Consider the following 20,000-nt stretch of genomic DNA (forward strand, 5'->3'; position numbering starts at 1 on the left):
ACCTCTTTTTGTCTCCGTTGTTGTGGAAAGTTTTTAAACATTTTTGTTTGGGTTATTATTGACCTCAGCTAGATCTTTTAAGCTGCGCTGGTCGGACTGTTGAGGGCAGACAATGCATATGCCCCTCTTCTCTACATCCGCAGATTGGCGAGTCGTTTTTTACTAATAACTAACCAAGACCTGAATATTACTCGAGGATAAGAACTAAATAAATCATTAGTTGGACGATGATCTCTACCACTGGATGACAGGAAATAATGGATGGGCAGAAAATTATTTAAGAAAATTACCCAAATTCCGAATCTTCAAGTAAAGTTATTTATCGAAAAAAAAAAAAAAATCAGATAAATATCTTTATTATGGAACCTTATATTTTAAACCATTCTTTTAAATCGATTTTTGCTCAAATGCACTTATATTCATTCCAAAATTGACGCCAAATTTCATTTTATCAGGAAAATGGTAAAATCAAACATGGCGTCCGGCTTTTGGTGAATACAAGTGTATTTGTTTAAAAAAGAGTACGTGGACAATTAAAAAATAAATGTCAAAATAAACCGTTTTGCTGGAGAATAAAAATATGATCATTAGAATCTACTACCTATTTTCTATTTTTAAATCCTCTAGAATTATATATTAATATATATTGAACTTACTGCCTTATATATATATATATATATATATATATATATATATATATATATATATATATATATATATATATAGATAGATAGATAGATAGATATTTATAAAATTGTTAAATGAAAGTACTGAAATGTTGAAAAGTCTCTTCCTTTTCATGTTAAGAATTGCTTTCTAAATAATAGCGTAATTATTTCAGCACGGTCAAATCAACATACGATGACTGCTTTCGATTATAAGTATATGCGTTATTTCTTATTGCACTTTTAACTATTTGCAAGCGTTTTAAGCATTGCCCAATCGTTTTCGATAAAATAATGAAGTTTTCGTTCGCACCTTAAAAATTGGCCAACATTTTCACGAAAAAAAAAAAAACGAAGTTTTTATTCAGCACCTCTTGGCAGTTCAAGTAATCTCTCTGGAATATGACGACGATAACGCGATCCATATTCTGTATAAGTACCTCTTTCTGCATAAGTACCTCTCTGAAATCATGTACTTATAATTTGTCCGTCTAAATGACAAAAACCATCTGATAATCTTAGTGACGATGGATGGCACGCGCTAGGAGTAAAGTAAAGCTGGTTCACGCAGAGCCAGACCCATTCTCTCATCCAAATCAGCCTAGTCCGGCGGTAGGACAGAGTAAGACAGTTGGCGACCAGGTAGGGTGCAGGAGCTGTTGGAAATGTTGACGTCCTCCTATATACAGTACCTGGTAGTCCCAAATCGTCACCCATCTGGTATCGGTCATTTTTAACGTTGCTTAACTTCGATGATCTAGCAAGAACCGGTATGTCAACGTGATTATGTTGTATGGTACTCACAGGAGAGACCATTGGACTGACGCGAGAAACCGACAGCCAAAGAGAAAATGGTGCTATGAAACCGACATCGAACCTGGCGCTCGCCGAGATCGTTAGTTCACGTCCGCATTCCCTTCACCAGAGCCATCTCGTGTAGAAAATTAAATATTGAGCACCAAGTGAGAATCAGACTTACTAGTAACAATATGATCTAACAGTTAATAGTGAACTTCACTCACACTGGGATGCCCACATTAAAAGCCTGTGTCATATCTCAATAAAGTATTTAACACTGTTTGCATTATGCAGACATACGTGCGCTACTCAATTAGGCTTCGTTTTAAATATGTTTACATTGACGTGCTTTTTTAAAAGAGCCATTCTCGTTCACAGAAGAGTTACAATACCTTTTCTATGCTGGCCTAATTAGATTAAAGAACTATCTATATTAGAAAAAAAAATGGAAGCAAAAGACAGTAAACCATTGACCGCTGGTACAGTTTAACAGTTCAACTGCAGTGCAGAGTAGGCCGTTGGCACCCAAAGACTATTAAGCATTAATAGAGATTACACTACGAGATGGTTCAAGTTGCACTTATTTCTTGTGTTATGGACCGATAAAAATTGGCCAGAAGTTTATTTCCTCCAGATTAAAATTGTGGAACTCCGAAGTCAAACGCAAAAGAATGACGCCATTGTTTGTTATGAAATTTTTATTTTCTTATTTTACCTCGACGTTTTTTCAAATTTCTTATCTTAAGGTTTTGGGTTGTAAACACATTTTCGTGGCTTTAGTTTTTTTTTATACTAATGAATCATCTCTCATAAAGGCCAGACGTCACTCGAGAATAAGGTTTAATGATGTCATTAGTTGGATTATGGTGCAATACTATGAAGGGATCGAGAACGATGTTTGATTATGCTTACAGAGAAATACTAGATATATATTCGTTGACATTAAACTTTAAAACGACCATGTTGTGGTCTGTAGAGAAGCTGCACCACGGTAACGTGGGAAATCCTTGGAAAGAAACTAATGACTTGCCGCTGGATTAGGCTGCTTTAGACGAAAGAGTATGGGTCGTGCTCTACGCGAACTAACTTTACTTTATATAAACTCTTTTAATGGAAGGCTATTTTGATTTTATATACACAGATGAAGAAAAGAGTTTTTTTCAGTGTTGGTAGAAAGACAATTTGTGTTATTGTCCGATATGAAATTAGCCAAAAGTTTATTTCTTCTCTATTAAAATGATGCGGTCGTTATTATATATTTTTTGTTGATTCATTTTTAAAAATATTTTTCTTCATTTCTATATTCATATTTTTGGCGGTAAACGCATTTTTAGGTTTTTAGTGTTTTACACGTAAAATAGTAAGGTGGGTACGTGAGCTAGTATTCATTGCGTGTTTTAGATTCATGAGCTGACGTCGACGCGTAAACATATCATCACGTGGAAGTTTTTTTTTGTATGCGGCACAACAGTTTTGAACATGTCTAAAGGTCGACGATAATACAAACAACGATTTGCATACGCCTCCGCAGTTGGCAGAAGAGAGGGTTCACCAACATCACACATAAAGGTGTTTCTTCAAATCAAGCATTTCTTTATTCTTCGTTCTGTTGCGAAAAAACATTGATTGCAAGTGTCTTTAATCATGGAGGAACAACTGGAATGAGGCGAAATTGGACGACGCGTTTATGATTGTGATAAGCATGCAATAACAATGTTCGTTACGAATACTTTTATTCGTTGAATGTGAACGACAATACGTTGAGCATACCCTGAGAAAGAGAGCATCCAACATATGTAATAACAATTCACCACTTACCAAAGGACAAAAGCCATTCCATGATTAAAGTTAATGAGGTTGTCAGTTGAATGACGGAAATATACTGTGAAGGGATGGCGAACGATTGTTGATTAAGTCAGAGGACGATTCAACAGAACTTTAAAATGCACATGTTTGTACATGTATAACTGCAGACTAGTGATGCAATTTAATCTTCCTCTTATATGATTAGATCTGAGTCTTTAATACTCGCATTACACATCCATCGTATCATTCTCATATATCTTTCCCCATGCAACGCATATCCTCAAGCCTCGTAGTTAGGTTTCACATCCGTGCATAACGAAAATGGGAAACCCCATTAAACTATATCAAATTAAAAATGAAATACTTATAACATTTTTAATTAGAATCACTCGGTAAAAATAGTGCTATTACTTCATGCCAGATACTGCTGATTATTATATTCTCTTTACTATATAGCGAGTCAGTTGCTCCTCGTTATTTTACACGGAAAAGAATAGTTATTTATTGGTATCTATACCAAAATAGAGACACAACGCATTTTATCATATTAGAATTTGTTACTTCGACAGTGATCGATAACTCCGGCTCATTTTCAAGTCCAGTGCCACCAAATATTTGCTGAGTCATCTTGTGAGTAAACCATAGTTCTAAAGCATTTTATAGTACTGTTCTATCGTTCAGGTGAATATATCGCTAAAAGTTATCATCGAGTGGATTTTGGACTTTGTAAATGGTTGAAATCTATTATGATAATCAGTTACATCTTGTATTTCTTAATATGTAATTTTGTTGAAATCAATTATAATAATCAGTTAATTCTGTTGAAATCTATTACAAAGTTTTCTCATATTCAAGCCTTTCATGAATATTCTGTTTCGTATCATCGGGATCCAAGCTTTCGTTTCCGTGTGTGTGATTTCGCCCTTCTCTAGTTTAGGATTTGGTGTTGGAAGGATTGCATGAACAGAAGAATAAAGAGGCGCGGATTGCAAAAACAACCAAGGATTCTGGTTCTAGGAGAGAGAGAGAGAGAGAGAGAGAGAGAGAGAGAGAGAGAGAGAGAGAGAGAGAGAGAGAGAGCAGTTATCAAGGGATTTGAAATATGTGCAGATAAAAAGAACTGAATGTCCTTCATATAGAAACATAAGCACACCATCTGTTCACCCATCTGTGATTATAAGCGCACGCACACACACACACACACACACACACACACACACACTGTCCATACATTTATATAATTACAAATCTCTGTGGACTTTGCTTGCTTGCATCGTGTCTCCGACAATCGGGCGATTCCATCTTTTAAAAAAGGGATGAAAGGTGAATTTATATATATACTAGAAAATGTACCCGGCGTTTCCCGGTGTTAAACGTGATGTTAAATTCCTTTAAGAAAAAAAATGAAGTAAAAACGAAAAGAAACTGAGACATGTGCATGCGAGTATTATGCTTTTTTCTAAACAGTTCACTTCTTGTAAGTAAAGTTAAAAAAAAAATACTCGAGCTGAGATCGAAATCAAAACCTAAAGACAGTGTGTCAAGTACGATAACCATTAGGCCAGCTTGATACGTTATTTAAAAAGCGTTTTCAAACCTGCATATTTTAGCATTATGTGAACAATTCGTGAAGTCGTGAAACAGTTGACAAACAGATATAAATCCGATGACTTGCAAGTATCAATTTTCAATTTTAACCTTTAGCAGCGCTTTTTTTTCGGATGAAAACAAATTAAAAAGCTTTCCACATGTCTGAATACCCTATATACCAAATTTCAAGTTTGTAGATAAAAAATCTTACGAAAAAAGAGAAGCTTGATTTTAGATGTATATTTTAGATGTATATGTAGCCATCCACCCATTTCTTAATTGCACTGTGTCCAGATCTAAGTTTAAATTTATTAGCCTTATCAAACTGGATAAGAACACTGTATTCTCTGTAGCAATTACTTGGTAATAAAATAACTTTATCTTTGTCATTTCTAAAGTGAAAAAATACCGCCAAACTAGCCATCATAATAAATTAAATTTTAAGATTTTTAAGGCTAAGTACAATTTAATATATCGGACAGAAAGCGATATATGACTATTAAAATGTATTATAATTTAAATACCCATTCCAATAAAAAAAGGAATTTTACAATTTGTTAAAAATTAATTGTAAAATTTAATAACATTTTAATTGATTTTCTTTTAGTCATTGTATATTTCAAGTCCTTTCACTAAACGCTGCGAGAAGATAAACTATCACAACATTGGAACTGCCCATATTTTATAGAATATAATATATTGATAACCCTTGAGGTCGTACAAATCTCCAAGAATAAACTAGTGAATCCTGCAAGCATTTCTTTGCGAAAATCATATGTTGTGGTCCGACTAAATTTTTTTTCTTCCCAGCTTTCATAAAACTCTAGCTAAGTATGAAAAAAATCGCGAATTCAGATATGTAGACAATTTCACGGGGCGACTATTTTACAAGTTTATGAAATGGTTCCAAGTTCGCGATGTCATTGCAAATATATTAGACATGCTGTTTAGTATTTCTAATATATTTATATCGTAATTCTGTTGATGTTTTGTTCATGTGAATCCTTACTGTATTTATATAATACTGCGCAAAAACAAATAAAGAATGTACTATAGATTTTTGTTTATGCAACGATTTTCGCCACATGTTTCAACTATAGCTTTACTTGCTAACTTCTTCTGAACTCATGAAAAATAACTTAAAAACTACTTTGAAAATGTACTCAGTAAACCAAGTGTAAGCGAAATCCAAAACATTAGAATTAAAGGAATTGTTAGAATCCCCTACTACACAACAAAATACGCTCGATTGGACTCTATATATAGGGTTAATTTATGACATCCTACAGGATGTCACATCCACCAAAATACAAAAAGAAAAGAAAATTGAAAGGAAAAAGAGAAATTAGTTATAGTCAATAGTGTGTTCTTTTTTTGGTTTCCGGTTTCTGCTCTGCAAACGGGAACAAGCAAGGTATAGTCACTTCTGATTAATGATTATCTTCCTCTGGCATAATGTGCCCCTCTCCCATCCTCATATTAAGAATAGCTTTCTTGTTCGTTTGATCACGTCTAATTTTCTAGCCAAATGGACAGCAGAAACTGGGAGTCAAAAAGAGCTGACGCTGTTGACTATAACACAGAAGTTTATACATGTATATGGTTAGTAGTCCTTATTCATTTGGTTCAGTCAAACTGTACCGTATTTAGATAGAGTAACTTTAAACAGACAATCTAATTCTCTTCTATCATGTACATGCTCTGTTCGTTCTTTAAGAATGTAGAGCTTTGTAGCATGAAAAGCCTGTAAGCAAAATGAACATGCCATAAACTATTGAGTGACTGTTTTATTTCGGCTACAAATAATCCCCTCCACACGAGGCAAAGATCACAAGAGTCGCTTATCGCGTAACCGCAGGACAACAATGAAACAAATGACTGTTCAACCAAAAAGGCACACGTCTTCTTTTTAAATACACCCACGTTTTACGAAACACTTAAATGTCTGTGTCTATTGTAAGTGCAACACTGTGATTAGTGGCTCGAATTTAAATAAGTCGCTGTCCAATTTTTTTTATCTTCATGGACAAATCTAACAGAGTAATTAGCAAGGCTGTAAAGTCGGGGGGTCATAATTTTTGACTCGAAGTTGGGATTAAGATAAGCAAGAAAATATTCAATGTGTTTGATATCGAAGATTATATAATTTCATGAATGGAAATCTGAGTCGGAGTCAGGCATTTAGGCAACCGACTCCAAATTGTTTCCACCACTGGAGCAGTTCTACTGTATGTTGCCTCCGTTCTTCCTCACTAGACAATGGATATCCCCTGTAAGGGTAGCTACGCGTGTAATTATGAAGCAAGGGTTGCGCAATCTCCTTCCACATTTATCCTGAATCGGCATTGCTTGAGTCCAGTAGTAAGACGACTGGAAACAGTGCCAAGATAAGCAGCACCCAGAATTCCCAAATGGTCACCCATTTTAGTACTGACTAGGCTCAACGTCGCTTAACTTTTGTCATCTAACAGGAGCCTGTGTATTTATGTCGTATAGTTCATAAACAAAGAACCTAAAAACTGCACTGAAGAAGACATTAGATGGGTGCTATACACGGATGCTCAGAGTATCTTTATTTAGAGAACTGGATTCTCCAACATTAAAAACTGATTTTGTGTTTAACTCCACTTTCCTAGGAAAATAAGTAAATAGCGACTAGAGAAAAATGCTGACCATAGCCATATTAACTTCCCTGGTAGAGGTAACAGTCAACCGACGACGTACACAGGATTCTACCCTGCCTCCTCCACATAATTTCGTATAGACATCTTAGAATGCAGATTATTATAACCCAAGGGCAATTAGTGGAATAATTGATTGCAAATTATTGCCACTAATTAGTATATATAAAAACAACAACGATGAACGATAGGTAATTAGTGGTTATGGAATAAACGTACAGGTTGTATAATTGTTAGCAGGATGAACTCAAAACGCCCTATTCAACGAAACGCAGAATTTGTCTATTTTATGGCATACTGAATCATTTTTAATTAAATACAATACTCTGTGTAAGCAATTGATTGTAAACAATTTATAGAACACCAACTGCTTTTTTTATCTAAAATTATACGGCATAATCACTTTGAAATACTGGTTATCATTAGATCACCTAAGTTAAGCGACGTTGAGTCTGACCAGGATCAGATAGGTGACCATTTTTAAATATAAGGCGCTGCATGTATTTAGGTTAAGAAGTATGTATAATAACTCAAGGAAATGAACACCCCCTGCTTTGTACAGTTCGAGGTTACTCTTGAGTAAAATGTAGCATCTGTTAGCTTCCTTTTAATATTCTGGAGGATTGCCATACATGGAGGGGTAGATAGAGTTTCTCAGCCGTGGTAGAGAGTGAATCTAGAAAATAAAAGCCCCATCGAAAAATCAAATCGGATAAAAGGAGTTGATTGGCCTTGTATGACCATCTTTTAGATGTTACAAACCAGATACTCGTTTCAAATTTGGCATGAGTAAACGCGGAAGCAGTGAGACTCAGAAAACTGTCATGAGAATGGCAATGTCAGTGTGCAATTGGAGATATTGATTAAAAAGAAACTTTCCCAAGCTTCAAATTCTGGTTTCATCTTGTAAGTCATTCATAACAAGAACTTAGATTCCAGCCGTTAATATAATGAAATCTCTTTTCTTCATCTGCGTATACATATACATACATGACCCATCCTCCCTTTTCTCGAGTGGTCGTAGATATCCATCGTGCAGCGTGTTTTGGATCGACGAAGCCTATCATCGTTCACCTTTCTCCAAGCCATAATATATACAACGCCTGGTATTCCCAAATAGTCATTCATTTGAAACTTGTCAGGCTCAACGTACTTAACTTCGGTGATATAAACGTAAACCGGTGTGTCAACGTGATTACGCCGTGTGCTCATCAACAAACAGAATTTCCTTGAAGAAAGTTTTTTTTTTTAAATTTCCTATTTTCGGACTGCTACATGCTCGTTAATGTTAATAAATACTCGTTATAAACTAGCTTCATAATTTTTAATCTTCCTCACCAGTCAATTTCCAATCTATCTAATTAACCTCTGACCTCAAATAGCTTTTAGCATTGCACGATAGAATATCACATATCTGATTACCTCTGAACTCGGCTTATCATCCGTATTTATTAGCCAATTCACATATGAATAATAAACAATGAAAAACATTTTGAAATAACACTAAGAATAAGCTAGTGTCGAGTACTGGCGCCTATATGGGATTCTAAATAGAACCGCATTCTATACTTTGTTATTATATTAATTCATTGTAAGATTTATATTTCAGTAGCAAATTTAGAACAATTAATAATAAAAAAGTTACTTTGCAATCAGCCAGTCAAATAATACAATTTTTCTATGTCAATATGTTATGAGTGCTTTGAAGCATTTGAGAGTCAGGTCTCTTAAAGGTTCTAATTTTAAGATGGACATTACGTCTAGGAGACTGGATTTCAGATAAATGTAACTATCAGTAATGCATTTAATTAAAATATGCATTCATTTTCTTTCTTTTTAAATATGTCTAATTGGTTCTCAAATATTTTTTGTTCCTATCAAAGGGAAGTAACTCTGTATAGATGAATAAAACGTTACGGTCCTTTTTTTCAAGGTCGTGGTGACCCTTTGAAAATAATTCCGATCAGGGCAAAGTATTTTCTGAACGGGATTAACTCGAATTACATTTGATTCTTTTTAACGTAGTGATCCACAAGAAAATTTTATGAACACGAATAGGATATTGGTTTTAAGCTTTCAGTAATCAAGAAACGTTAAAAACTGGTTTACTTTATATATTAGATTAATCTTGATACAATTGTCTGCAATGAAATAACTTATTCAGAACGACATTAGACAGGAATGAGAAAATATTAAATTTAAAAAGACAAACAAAATAAACAAATAATTTGAAATTGCTTGATAAGATCGAGCCCATTATTTCGTGCTGAACATGCAAATGGTGCACATTAACAGGTTCATGCAGTCCAGTGCATTAAAGTGCTCAAAGCATTTATCCATTTTATAAAGATTTTCTTGATAGCGAATAGAGGAGTTTGCATTTGTTCCATAAGGAACATTTATGTTTGAAACGTTCTTAATCCGATTTTGATATAACAAAACGAATTGTTTCATTATCGTTTTTGTTCGTACTGTTGTTGTGGCTAATCGAGTTTGATTTTTGCCTAGAGCTCACAAAGATCGTGCCCCAGGATTGTCTGACATGCATGAGGTCCATGTTCGTTAACTAGCAGGATTACAGGTTTTATCTCCGACACTGAGATCAGCAAGGCTCATCGTTTGCATGCGAAGTTGGGGTTAAAGTTTGGTCAAAACACACAAAAGAATAGAAACAACCATTTTCATTCCAGTGATCTGTAGTTTCAGAACCGGACACGCCCTATGGCGCGCCAATTATTGTTAGATCCTCATTATGTGCCGAAATCTTACATTAATTGTAGATTAATTCGAATTGTAAACATATTTTTGTTATATGTAGTAGCAAATTTTCCCAAATGGTCACCAATGCGGTATTTGCCAAGTTTACCATTGCTTAAGTTCGGCGATCAATCGGTGCTGTTTTTTTCAGACTTTTGTTTTTTTTAACACAATGAATTTAAATAAGTGTGAGTTTTATGTTATAACTTGGAGACAAAGATCACATATGAACTTACATCAACAAACAAGCAACCAACTACCCACAATGCAACGGCTATTTTCTAAATATTCTTTTTAAGTGTGTAAATTATATTGCGTACCTTTATTTTTAAGAAAGGGTTCGGTAATTTATTTTTTTATATTAAACCGTCTTACTGTTTATATCGACAAAACTATTGAGTATATATAGGGACTAGAACAATAAAATTACAAATGAATAACACTAAGCAATGATTTATTATAAATTATTTGTAAAAACAATTATGGAAATGAGGTATACAAATAGATGCCTTTGGATCCTTGGTATCTATTATTCAAATGACTATTTTGTATTATTGATTTACATAACAGGGAATAGTTTTAATGATGAAATAGTTGCGACAAATCAAAATAATATTTATTCATTTAGATAATGACAAAGACGTTTTGTGATGACCGATGATTGAATCATAAAATTGAATTTGAAGATTTAGTTATGTGATTGAATTACGGGGGAAAAGAACAATCAGTGCCGTTTGTTTTATACTTTATGTTACTTTGCTTGACATTTAGATAATTTATATAAACTGGCAAATATTTACCTTTATTATTTAGATGGAAAGCAATTGACTCACCTGCAAAAGAAAGAAAAAAATAATAAAAATAAGACCAACTAGCAAGAAATAATCAAATTTGTATTCACACAGATTGTTAATAATTGTATCATTAAATTATTCGGACCATTTTCTTTTTTCACCTTAGATGTAATCTCTACAAAGTTTCGACCAGTGTAACCTCAGAATATTTTCAAGCGCACTTCGTTGAACTCTGGAATCTTAATGGCGAACGAGGGAGTCGGTAGGAATTTCGAAGGAACCCTTCAATTTAATAATTGCGAATAAACTGTGTCACAACGGATATAAGTGCTAAATGCTGATCAGTTTTATGTGATGGTGTTCTGATATATATATATATATATATATATATATATATATATATATATGCACACAAGAGCCCTTTAAGCCGACTTACGCCTGCCAAGTTCCATTTTTTTCAATTTTGACCCCTTAGCAGCTAATTATACCGGCTAAAGATCCATAAAACGACCGTCCACAAATAATGCAATCATTTGGACCGCCCAGCGCAGCTTTGCGACCTTGCGTCTCGGAGGAGGTGAAGTTTGAACAAATGGAGACAGACAGACAAACACACAAAAAAGTGATTCTTATATATATATATATATATATATATATATATATATATATATATATATATATATGTGTGTGTGTGTGTGTCTTTTCACATATCAATTGTCATGAGTTCACTTACTCATACGAGACGTATTGTCATAAACATAAATATTTAATAGATGTTAAAAGCATTATCTCGTAATAAAGGATCTAAGTAAAATAACCACCTTAAACTATGTTTCTAACTGACTAAACAAGAATGGCTTCTTTCCCCATAACTGTTATCTTTTTTACGGAGCTTAAAATGCTTATAATTTCTATTACGTATATTTAACACAAATAGGTCACAAATGAGTAGATAAATCAAAATAGATTGTTTTTCATTATATTCGTAACGATATTTTCTTTTCATTTCATTAACAGTCATGATTACTGAAATTAAACTAAACTTTGCTTTTAGCAAGAACAACGACAATCACAGAAGAAGAAAGAAAAACATCGTAATAGTATGCATAGTGATTATTAACTTATGGAATCGTTTTGTTCATTGATTCGTTCTATGTTGACCACTTCTTTTCCAATATGGCTGTTTTTTAAATGACGTTACCATCTTCCGCGGCGTTTATTTTTGTTTGGATGAGTAAGGGTAAAACCCCCTATTAAAAACATCGATTGGCCAACGTACACACACACACAAACCCGTCTACAGGCGTCCCACTGCTCTATCCGTTGTCGGCTAATTGAGTACGTCTGCGTTTTTAACCTAAACCTCTGCGTCCACATCCCCCCTTCGTCTTACTCCTATAACATTTGTGTATTTATGCGGCCTTTATAGGAGGCTGGGGTGTAAGCTGGAATTTCATCGTCAATTTACGCAGCTTTTAACCATTTTAACTGAATGTAAATGTTAAGCTTAATTGTTCCGTTTTCAGCGAAGGGAGGAACCGGAAAGAAAGGCCGAAGAAATATTTGGCGTTTTTTTAAATTTTTTTGTTTAGTTGTTTTACGACTTTAGTTTCCCGGCCGACCGGGTTTCGAGCAACGCCTCGATTGTGGAAGATTAAGTACGAACCCTACCTAAGATTACCAGATGGAAGTGGCTAAAAGTGGTCAACTGAAAAGTCTAACATACCGAATAAGCTTTAGAAGTAGCTCAATCTTTTATGAAAGATTTTTCAAATAAGACTACTTACTTTCCTCTAGAGCTTACGGTGTAGCTGTTCGTGTTGTATTAAGGACCTTCCTTAATCAATTAAAGAAAAATAAGTTCTTTACTATTTTTTTGGTGCGGGGGTTTATGGTTCAATGTCCGTATTTACTCGGCGTTGTCTGTAAGGAGATTTACTGCAGGTGTAAACTAATTTCAAATATAGCCATATCTACAATTTTTGCATTGAAGGAAAAGTTTAAAATATTATTTTAAATATGAGCTTGATAATAACAAAACAGTCATGGCTAACGGTAGTCGAAAACGTTTCTTGTAATTAACAAACAACTAATAACAAAGAAGATAGGCTATCTCTACCGTGCTAGAAATTTACTCACACCTAGCATCTTTGTTCTCTGCAAAGCTACCATTCGCTCACGGATGGAGTATTGCTTTTACATCTAGGCTGGTGCATCTAGCACTATTCTCTCCCTTTTATATAGGGTGCAAAAAGGGTCTCAAATCTAATAGGTCCGGCACTATTGGCAAGTTCCAACTTCATTGCTAGAAATGTGTTAACCTAATATATAATAGGTTATATTTCTGTTTGTCTGTCTGTCTGTCTCCATATTTTCGAACTATCTCCTCCGAAACTAAAAGTCGCAGAGCGGCACTAGGGGCCTCAAATTTTGTGGTTAATATAGTTTTTAAGAGGTCAAAAGGGGGTCAAAATTGAAAAAAAAAATCGTTATATATTTTATACATTCATTTTAGTTTATTATATATATATAAAACAATATACACTTTAAAATATTAGACAAAGTTTACCGGCTAAGAAATTCAAATGGCAATTTTTTTATGCCACGTGGAATCGTCACTTAAGCTAATGACGTCAGAATATGTAGCCCAATGAAGAAACATCACGCGTAACCATTTAAGGAACTCTACAGACTTTAGCATTTTGGCGCCCATAAAAAAAAGATAGGGGCATTACACTACACGCGTACCCAGAAAAGAGTACCTATACATCATTACCAGATCATGTTTTTGATTCTACAAATGTTTTAGGGGTTAGTTATCCCTGCTGCGAAAACGGTTTACACGTTGGTATCTCTGCAGGGCCTATTTTATCGTGGCGGAAGAAGATGGCCAAGGATGTAAAACTGCCAATTAAAATGTTGGCGTCAGGTTTTGTTAGTTTATCTGATTGTGTGGAGGGGAGAGTAAGGGATTAAGGTCTACTTGTTACAAAACAGAAGTCATCCGGTACTTGAAAATAGCCGAAAAAATGACAGCTATCATTCTAAATGTTCTTCACCTCCTGTTCCCAAGTGACTTATTAGGAATAAAAAAACAAAACAAACAAAAAAAAACACACTTACAATATCCATATGCATATATGTAGTGAGATAGAATTTGTTTTTTCTCCTTTATCTATTGTATAGTTTTTTTTTATTAATACAAACATTATTGGCTACATATGTGCACACATGTTTCGGTTGTGATTCCTATCGAAATGAAGCGTCAACGTGGAACTAACTTCAACTGGTTTCAAATGTGAATGCATAAAATTTATTTCTCCAACGTTTTCCGTTTTTTATTTTTTTATTTATATTTATACATACCATGAACTTATCTATTTATCTATATGTATGTATATCCACACATATAGACTTATATACACCTGTCTTATTTGTCCAACTTTCCTTCCTGGTGGCCTGATGACACTGGATTACGAAAGAACGCATAGCTGAAACATGTATGCACATATGAAGACAATAATGTTTGTATGAATAAATAAAGTTATACAATAATACAGCTCTACTTGATATTGTTGAGCACTATTTTAAAAGCACAGGAGTTTAATTGGAGTAGCCTCTAAGAAACAACCGAAATACAATAATTATATGTATGTATGTATGTATGTATTTATATATATATGTATGTATATATATGTGTATATATATATATTTGTGTGCGTATGTGTGTGTGTATTGTTATTACTGCTAATCCTTGTCGGTGCAAACGATTGCCACAAACCAAAGCATACAGTAGACTGCAAGTTGTTACATCAGAGTTTATCTTCTACAATAAGTGTGGTTGGTTCTACACAAAGCCTTTACCACTATAAACAAATCATCTCATACGTCGAAATCGAGGGGAAAGTCCTTTATATATATATATATATATATATATATATATATATATATATATATGCATGTGCGCGTGTGTGTGTGTGTGTGTGTGTGTCCTTGTATAATAATTCATGCGAAACGGAACTTAATTTAGAATTGTTTTAAAATTCTGTTCAGTAAATAAATCTTTATCTATTAAATTCGCAGCAAAATGAAAACATAGAGAATTAAAATTTCGCCTCATGGAAAAATTAGTATAATCTGAATTTTGCCTTTTTGGACATTTTTTACAATTATTATTAAATAATTTTGTAAGGCATGAATGAGCTTCTACTTCGCCGCATTTAATATTTAACTTTTAATTCGCTATGTTTGCATCATATTTTGTATCTTGTTAGCATTTCCATTTAATCTATATAGATTCTGTCGGATTTAAGCTTATATTTAATCTAATGTACATACGGTTAAAAATTTATGCAAGCAGAATGAAGTCATTGTTTCTTGATGTCAGCCATTAAAATAGGTGGCGATAATCATACACAGTGAATGGCGTCCCAAAACTATGACGTCATCGTCTAACCAGAGAGAAAAACAGAGAGATAGAAAGGGGAAGATAGCTAAATAGATAGATAGATAAATAGATAGATAGAGAAATATAGAGATAGAGAGAAGATGGTGGAACAAATCTATTACAATATCTCGTGAAATGATTTATCTATTAGTCTTGATCCCTAGCTGTTTAATATACTAAACTGTATCTTGCTTGATTGTTGTATTGTTATGTTGACCAAGTGCACATTGGATGACGTCATCGTTTTGTGAGGTAATGCATTAAAACAGAACTGCGAGTAACTGTGCATTGTGAATTGTGCATGACGTCACTAAAAGATAGCGTTATTCATGAAAACAGATTGGGATAATCGTACACATCACAAAATTATATTGCCATCAATCAAACCAAAGAGTAAGAAAAAGAGAGAAAGAGAGAGAGAGAGAGAGAGAGAGAGAGAGAGAGAGAGAAGGAAAGAGAAAGAAAGAGGGAGAGAGAAAATGAGTGTGTGGGTGTATGTGTGTGTGTGTGAGGGAGAGAGAGAAAGAGAGAGAGAGAGAGAGAGAGAGAAAAGGTGATGGATATCCTTCATATTTTATTTAGACGAATCTAGACGTCTTAGAGTTTAGTATGAAATACAACTTCTTAATTTATCACCATTTTTAATTTAACTGAATTAATTATTTGTTAATTTATATATTTATTTCAGCAGATCATATATATATATATATATATATATATATATATATATGTGTGTGTGTGTGTGTGTGTGTGTGTGTGTGCGTGTGTGTGTATGTTCTTTTAATTAATTTTTTTCTCATGAATTTATCATAATGAACTTTAGAATATATATTCTCGTACACTCGGTGTGTTATACAATAGGTAAAACAAAGATAAATAGCTACAAAATTCGATAGATAACTTATTCTGTTCTACCTATTCCATCACAGGTAGGTAAAATGTTCACATTATTATTTTTGTAAATTTTTCCCGTTTATTGGGTGCGTAAATAATGAACAATCATCATGAATTTTGGAATATGTATTATAAAAATAAAATGTGCAACATAAGCGCATTATATTTTGTAAATATTAACATTTAGGTGCATATATATGATAACAAATGATTCTTTTATTGATTTATTAAACCGATAATTATATTTCGCAATATATATTCTCGACAACCTGGCGAGTAAGATGGGCATATTTTTTTGTTGTAAGACTTACCATTTAACGATTATGCCTACCCAAACATTCAGTTGTACTCAATGTTTAAAAAATAAGTTTGATACAAAAACTTTAATAGAGAAAAAAATTACTTTAAATCTAATTACATTAAAAATATACATTTATTAAAAATATGTGTCCGAACCTGAACAAAAATATTATGGATTTTCTTGGTAAAATCCTAAACTATTTAACTTATCATTAAGAATTATGGAATATGCCTTATAAGCAATATGGCACGTAACTTATGTAGATTATAGATTTTAAACTACACTGAAACCGTAGCATACAAGAAAAACAGATTAAAATGTAAAACTAACAAATGCCTACACAAAAATTATATCGTCGTGATCACACATAAAATATCACACGCAAACTTTTTACGGTCTTTCAGTTTTCTATTTTGATCTTATTTGCCTTTGTTTGCTGTCACTTGATCTCTTTTTCACATTCATTATCCTCATTGCACCACTTATTAACCCGTTGCTGTAAAATCTTCTCCGGTATTTGATACACAGTGACGTCAACTAACGTCACTCTTCTAACAAGAAGGCAAGAATTTGAGCATATGCCAAGACATACAGAGCAACACATGCAGAATTCGTTACGGTGTATCTTCTTTCTTTTTTCACTTATTTCTTCTTTCTTTCATTTCTTTTTTTTTTACTCTTTTCTTCTTTCTTTCGTTCCTTCTTTCTTTCTTTCTGATTGCTCGTTATATATTCATAACTTTCCTCCAATTATCCTATATTTATACTATCCGTCTTTTGTGGGTCAATGACAAAGACATTTTCTTAATCCTTCCTTTTGGAGGATGCTACAAAGACCGGAAATGACGCATTTACTATATTGGCTAGGAAGAAAATGTAGTATCTGTCTGATGCTGCGTTTAACCTATTCTTTCCTTTGTCAGTGAAGAAAGAATTACTTTCAGACTAAGACAATTTTTTTTTGATTTTTGTTTTTTTTTGATTTTTGTTTTAAAGCAGATTGACCTTTTTTCGGAGCTGGATTTTCCTCAGGTTAAGACTTGACCTTGTACCTAACTTTGCCATCGTGAGGAGGCAAATGAATAAGAAATAATTGTGTTCCATTTCCTTAACTGGTAAATGTTTCATTGCGCTTTTACAGATCATATATTATTCCTAGCTTCACTACAATTCTGGCTGCAACTGACTAAAAAATCAATATGGAATTTTGAACTAAATTTTTTATTTAGTCTGTGGGAGTAGATGGTTCTTGTTTAATCAGTTATGGCCGTTTACTTTTTAGATATTATCGCCTGTAGTATTGATTGAAACCTAACCCTTCAGAAGAATCTCACTTAAAATTGTTAATGAACGCTTTTATCCGTTGTTCAATGTGTTCAAAATATCTCCAAATTTATTTACACTTGATTTTAGCAAAAGAGGCATGAAAGTCTTTGACCCGTACTTTAATATTTGAAATTACATATTAATATTAATATAGAAGTATACCTTATATATATATATATATATATATATATATATATATATATATACATATACATACACACATATATATATATATATATATACGTGTGTGTGTGTATGTGTGTGTGTGTGTGTGTGTGAATGTGCGTCTGTGTGAATATGCCTTGTAAAAACTACCTTAAACTTTCTTGTCAATTTTGCCAGTGTTTCTATCGTCTTGATCCGAACATTAAATTATTCTCCAGCATAGTACCAGAAGAGTAGAGGGAAATCGGTAGACATCAAGGGCTCAATATGCGCGAGAGCAAGTGAGAGAGCCATCGATGGCAGGGCAGAGATGAGCCTCCCGGGCCGATAAACCAATGATGGTGCCATGTCTGCATCGACCAAGTTGCAGAGATTGCACAAGATTCCGCGAATTCTTTGTTTATTTTTACGAATTGGCAAAGGTTTGCATAGCAGTTTCTAAGCGTCTCAGGTTTTTCTATCTTCTTTGGCAAACAAATATGAAGGTAAGATGGCACTGAGATGAGTTGGCAGAATCTATGAGTTATTAATGGGTTTGGCTTTTACTGGTAAGAATAACATGAAAAAAGCGAAAAGCATGTTGAAACACGATTACCTGGGCAGCAGAATGCGCACACAAAGCACGATAGTCTAAAAAGGCTTGCGCCACACACACACACACACACACACACACACACACACACACACACACACGCGTTCAAATCTTTGATGTCGACATTCTTGCTATGTCTAGCCATATTGATAAGTAGTAGATGAGAAATATGTTGATTATTTTATATCTTATGTAGTTTAGAAGTGACCCAAATCTCCGCAGATTTCAAGCACTTTTGGCTGCTTTCATTAACCGTTTCAAATAAATTTACGTAATAGCAACTGTCGTTTACCATTGATTGCTCGCTAATAACGACCATTGGCTTTCTTGAGAATTTAAGTGAAAATGAACTTTTCCAGGATTTCAGTAGTCTCCGCGAGTTTCCTGTAGAAATCTGTATGGAGCTATTACTCCTCGGGTTGTAATCCTCCTTGCTCCTTCATGACCATTTGGGGTGGTACGAATTTCCAACACTATCAGTTATTTTAGATTCGTGTAATGTTATTTTCAAACAGTCGTTCTCAACCATCTCATTCATCTAATTAACTTTGTGTTCGCACCGGCATTCTCAGGTGTTTACAAAGTAATCATGTGTCATATTTTTCCTACGTTTGTTAAGGTTTTGCAAACTTATGTTTATTCCATCTATTGTACATTTTTGCTTAAATGCTAAAGTTTACGTTTGTCTTTAAATTCTTATTTGGATACATTGGTTAGAATTTTAAAGAGAATATAATAATCTACAAATCACGTAGAGAATGTTTGTTTTATTATCTCTCCCTCCCCCCTCTCTCTCTCTCTCTCTGTATGTATCTATGTATATAAATAATACATATTTATATATGTATATACATATAGATAAATATATATGCACACATATATTTACATACAAATATATGCATACATATATAAATACACATATATATACTTACATATATATATTTATTTTTATTTGCATTTTTATTCAAAGCTTCTTTAGACTATATATATATATATATATATATATATATATATATATATACAGAGAGAGAGAAAGAGAGAGAGAAAGAGAGAGAGATATATATAAATAAACATATATGGATTCATACATATGCACACATCTACATCTCTCTCTTTTCTTTCTTTCTCTCTCTTTCTCTCTATACATATATATATATATATATATATATATATATATAAAATTT

At 33.4% G+C, this 20,000-nt stretch overlaps 1 protein-coding gene across 2 annotated transcripts in view; it reads right to left on the reverse strand.

Annotated features, from left to right (window-relative positions):
- Positions 1-20,000, reverse strand: part of LOC145277773 (uncharacterized) — a 150,452-nt gene that overhangs the window by 69,780 nt on the left and 60,672 nt on the right. Inside the window, exon 2 of one of the 2 annotated variants that reach the window (XM_080129522.1) lies at positions 11,098-11,130. The exons of the other annotated variant lie outside the window; for it this stretch is intronic. The gene's annotated coding sequence lies outside the window, so the exon portion shown is untranslated. The remainder of the gene's footprint in view (positions 1-11,097; positions 11,131-20,000) is intronic. 2 annotated transcript variants of the gene reach the window in all.

This window comes from Euprymna scolopes, chromosome 6 (genome assembly GCF_053919585.1).
Source record: "Euprymna scolopes isolate OS-2025 chromosome 6, ASM5391958v1, whole genome shotgun sequence".
Taxonomy (NCBI): domain Eukaryota; kingdom Metazoa; phylum Mollusca; class Cephalopoda; order Sepiida; family Sepiolidae; genus Euprymna; species Euprymna scolopes.